Source organism: Macaca fascicularis, chromosome 9 (genome assembly GCF_037993035.2).
Source record: "Macaca fascicularis isolate 582-1 chromosome 9, T2T-MFA8v1.1".
NCBI classification, from domain to species: domain Eukaryota; kingdom Metazoa; phylum Chordata; class Mammalia; order Primates; family Cercopithecidae; genus Macaca; species Macaca fascicularis.
The window spans coordinates 9,393,592-9,398,838 of NC_088383.1; the positions used below are offsets into that span (position 1 = coordinate 9,393,592).

Genomic DNA, 5,247 nt, shown 5'->3' on the forward strand with positions numbered 1-5,247 from the left:
ACAAGCTGCTACGTAATCTGCTAAGCATTTTATATGTTGCATTAACACATTCAATTCTTACAATGACTCTATGAAACAGATGATATTATTGTCTCCATTTCATAGATGAAGGAACTAAAGTACAGATAAATTAAATTTACATGATTAAGGTTGCAAAGCTACATAGTAGAAAACTATGGATATGAACCCAGGCTGTCTGGTTTCTGAGTTCCCCTTTGCTTTTTTTTTTGGAGACAGTCTTGCTTTATTGCACCAGCTGGAGTACATTGGTGGGACCCCAGCTACTGTAGCCTAGAACTCCTGGGCTTCAATGATCCTCTTGCCTCAGCCTCCTAAGTAGCTGGGACTACAAGGGCGCACCACCATGCTTAGTTAATTTTTTAAGTTCTTTGTACAGATGGGGTCTTGCTCTGTTGCCCAGGTTGGTCTTCTAGGACCCTGATAAACAAACCTGACAAACTCGACCAGGACCAATTAGAGCTGGAAGGCCCTTAGGAAATCTTGTCCAGTGCTGCCCAAGCTGTTTAGAACACACACAGGATTCTTGGTAAAATATATTTGGGAAACACAAAACAGTTAAATTGGTGTTCCTTGTAAAGCTTTATTAGAATGTCTCATGGAGGCATTTGGTATGCTAAAGTTTATTGTGAATCTCTGAGCAAGCGTACATATGAGTGCAACACTGTAATTCTCAAAATCTCTGGCCACATAATTTTTTTTCTTTCCCCCCTCCCCCAGAGCTAGCTGAGGTTTTATTTTGGGGCTGGGTGGGGAGCGGTGGGGAAGCAATTGAATTGTTTTGTAGCTTGAGGCATGGGCAAGGGGGACCAGGCAGTAAACTCCCCGGCGGGTGGGCTGAGCCTCGGGTGGGTCTCCCAGCGGCCTCCCTCCCTGGCTCTGGGGCAGCCGCAGGAGGGGCAGGCTGGGAGCGGCTGCCGCAGCCCTTCACATGGGCAGGACGTCAGAGGACTCGGACACCAGCTTCCCATCGCGGGTCTCGATCTTCTTCATAACCACGTCCCTCGCCGAGCTGGTGCGGCTGAAGGAGCTGGAGCCCGCACCAGAGCCAAAGCTGGAGCCCAGGCCGTGGCTGAGGCCCGGGCTTGTGAGGCCCCCATAGGCTGAGCTCAGACCACCTGCATAGTCGCTGGTGGTCTTTCTATGGATACTCATGTTCTGCATCCCAGACTCCAGCCGGCTCTCCTGGCCTCCAGCAGCTTCCTATAGGTGACGATCTCCATGTCCAGGGCCAGCGTGACGTTCGTTCATCAGCTCCTGTCGCTCACGCAGCTGCCGCGCCACGTCCTCCCGGACCCGCTGCAGGGCGGCCTCCAGCTGGGACACCTTGGTGTTGGCCTCCTTAACAGCCAGCTCCCCACGTTGCTCTGCATTTGCGATGGTGGCCTCCAGGGAAGCCTTCTGGCCTTTGAGGCCTTCAGTGTCAGCCTGGGGCCAGCTGATGTTCCGGTTCATTTCGGAGAGCTCAGTCTTTGTACTCCGCAGGTGACCCCCGTGCTTCCCAGCCAGGGTCTGCAGCTCCTCATGCTTGATCAGGTCCATGCTCTCAGCCTCAGCCCGGCTGCGGCTGGCGATCTCCTCGTACTGCGTCTTGACCTCAGCGGTGATGCTTTCCATGTCCAGGGAGGGGCTGTTGTCCATGGACAGCACTACAGACGTGTCCGAAATCTGGGACTGCAGCTCCCGGATCTCCTCTTCATACAGTAGCCTGAGGAAGTTGATCTCGTCAGTCAGCCCTTCCAGGCGAGACTCCAGCTCTACCTTGCTCACATAAGCTTCATCCACATTCTTCTTGATGAGGACAAATTCATTCTCCATCTCTGTATGCTTATTGATCTCATCCTCATACTTGTTCTTGAAGTCCTCCACCAGCCCCTGCATGTTGCCAAGCTCCGCCTCCAGCTTCAGCTTCTCCTGGCCCAGAGTCTCCAGCTGCCGCCTAAGGTTGTTGATGGAGCTCTCAAACATGTTGTGCTTGTTGCTCTGAGCTGTCTTCTGCTACTGCAGGAGGTTCCACTTGGTCGCCGGCATCTTGTTTTGCTGCTCCAGGAACCGTACCTTGTCGATGATGGAGGCAAACTTGTTGAGGGTCATGATCTGTTCCTTCTCCAGGGTGTGCACGGCCTGGATATTGGGGACCACCTCCAGATTAAGGGGGCTCAGCTGGCTCTGGTTGACTGTGACGGCAGGGATGCCTCCCATGCCACTGGCCCTGCCATAGACTCCCCCCAGCCCTCCCTGGAAGCTGCTGATACCCACTGGGGAGAAGCTCGAGGAGCTGATGCGGGCACTGGGCCCACTTGTGTAGGAGTGGCTGCTGAAGGTCTGGGGGCCAGAGGTGGACACTTTGTAGGACTTCTGGGTCACCCTGATGGATATGGTGGAGACAGGAGTGGAGGCAGGTAGGCTGAACCAGGCGGAGATTCCAGAAGGAGCGGAGAAGCTCCTTTTTTTTGGTCCCTAAATCTTTTTTAAGGAGCACTTGGTAACAAGTCTGAGGTTCACAGCTGAATGCATGTCCATATAATCTGTGTGTCTCATATTGCAGTGGAGAAACGGATGTCCACACGTGGAATGGAACTTGCTCAAATGGCAGATGTTTAATTGGTGGCAAAATTGAAATAAAGCTCAGATCTTCAGCCTCCAAATGGAGTGCTCTTGCTACTACACCAAATTATAGTGCAGTAGATAATAGTGCCTGAGATAAAGAAGCACAGTATTTTTTTTTCAATACTGCCTAATTTATTCAGTACAGTGAATAGAACCAACGTGTATCTTTCCACTCTAATATTGCCACTTCTAAGCAAATAATTAATATAGTCCATGGCATTATTTTCTCCTGCTTCTCGGGCTGTGCATGGACCTCTTAAAAACTAGACATCAGGACGGGCGCGGTGGCTTATGCCTGTAATCCCAGCACTTTGGGAAGCTAAGGTGGGTGGATCACAAGGTCAGGAGTTTGAGACCAATCTGAACGATATGGAGAATCCCTGTCTCTACTACAAATACAAAAAGTAGCCAGGCGTGGTGGCGGGCACCTGTAGTCCCAGCTACTTGGGGGACTGAGGCTGGAGAATTGCTTGAACCCAGGAGGCGGAGGTTGCAGTGATCCGAGATTGCACCACTGTACTCCAGCCTGGGCGACAGAGTGACACTCCGTCTCAAAAAAAAAAAAAAAAAAACAAAACAAAAAAAAAAAAAAACAAACAAACAAAAAAAGAAAAAGAAAAAGGCTAGACATTAGCCTTAGGGCTGGTTCTGGGGTGGTTATTGTGTTTTCAAGTGCCTGAGATCACATCTCTAAAGCGCTCTTCAGATATGTGGGCCATATGAATGAAACAACTTAGGAACACAGTTCTAAAATCTTTGAAACATCTTTCACCCTGCCGGAGGTTTGCATATTACATCTGAGGAATCTTACAAACACCTGGTGTCAGGTAAACAATAACAGGTGAATTCTAGGAAGGGGGTGGATTGAAAAATGTGGGCAGGTCAAACATGAAGGATGGGAATAGAATTACGGTGCTGCTAGTAATTTTGTAAACCAACTTCCTAAGTTCTAAAAAAAGGTGGGGGGAGGGGGGACTTAATTTGAGTCAGTAGCCACCGTCAGCCCATCCTTAACTGAGAGAAAACAAAATAGTTTCAAGGGAAGCTATATTGAAGTCAGCTAGTATAGTGAAGTCAGATCATTCTGATGTATCCTAATTCTCTGTAATGATAATGCTTTTGCGTTATGTCCCTATCAGGATCCGCTAAAGCATCCTTCGTGGCTAGGTGAGGTTTTGAAGACGAGAAAGTCAAATGGAAGGTTTAGAGCATCTTGTGTTACCATTCTAATTTCAGAAGAGTAAATACTCAGAGTAAAAATTCCATAAGTAAATAAATACATACACCAAGTGTATGACAACAGGGCACCAGAAGACCTGGATTTCTGGAGGAGAGACTCTGAAGAGGAGAGTAGGGCAATCCTCTGTTCTCATTCTTCTCCTGTAATCACAGTGGGTTTACAGATGTTTCCCTGCCCCTCCAGTGGGCAGCTGGTTCTGTAACTGTCTGCAGGCCAGGGCTGCGAGCAGCCTGCTTACAAAGATATATTTGATATGCAAATGACAAGGCCTAAAACGGAGCGGCTGATAAGACGCAAGACCAATTTCAAGTGAGGGTCACAGTGGGGGGAAACACAATGATGAAATTCATGAATTAGACTTCTGTTTCCCCTTCCTTTGTCAACAGGAAATATTTATTAATTAAACCAAGGAAGGCTAGTGGGTACTGATGAGCAAATTAGCACATCAAAACCTTGGATGAAAGTTCCCGAGAATAGCAGGCCAGGGGAGAGATCTGGGAAAAGAAAAAGAAACTGGAATTTACAGCCTATTTTGATATGAATCAAGTAATAATCAAGCGATTTGTTACATCCAAGGGAAAAAGTTCATGTTACAAAATTGCCGTTAATCAATTTAAAATAGTTTTTAGCTTTTTTTTCTTTTGTTTGCGGGAATGGTGACAATCAGACTATGGAAAATGGTGACAGGAAATTTGTCATAATTCTCATCAGATGGTAAATATTCCAACTCTCATAAGAATATATACAAATTACAGTAGAACTTAAAAACAACACAAACAGGCACAAAGATAGTTAACACGGTGAAATTACTTTCTATTGAGATTCCCCAGCTTTTATTTCCTTAACTAGCCAGTTCTGGAATTTCAGAGTTTGTTCTCTTGCCCTGCTTCCTGCAAACCTCAAACTTTTAGGAAGCAGTTTCATAGATATATTTTTCTAAAGCCGGCTTGCTAGTATGCACACAGTCGGGCGATAAAGGATTTAAGCAGGATTTACATTTTCACAATCCTCACCCTTGGCAGCCAGAGAGCCATTTCTGCTGCTGCTGGCAGTCTCCCTTGCTTCTCTCTACAATAATTTTATCTTAAATTATTTACTATTTCTTGCTGCTTATTTGCAGCCTTTTCTTTTGGTATTCTTGGTCACATCCATAGGCAGAAAGTAGGCAGATCACCTCATTCCGTAGGTCTTGATTTCCTCATCGGTAGAAGGAATACTGAATCTGTATTCTCAACATGTGCTCCACGATTAGAATCATCTGTGGGATTTGCAAATACAACAGCAACAACAATACCCCTACTCTCAGAAATTCTGATTTGATTGTTTTGGGGTGGAGTCCAGGCACTGGTATTATTTTAAAAAGCTCTGAGAAGATTTTA

At 46.8% G+C, this 5,247-nt stretch overlaps 1 pseudogene; it reads right to left on the reverse strand.

The window, feature by feature from the left end:
* Positions 1 to 757: 757 nt before the first annotated feature.
* Positions 758 to 2,712, reverse strand: LOC102119796 (keratin, type II cytoskeletal 8 pseudogene; annotated as a pseudogene).
* Between the last annotated feature and the right edge of the window lie 2,535 nt (positions 2,713 to 5,247).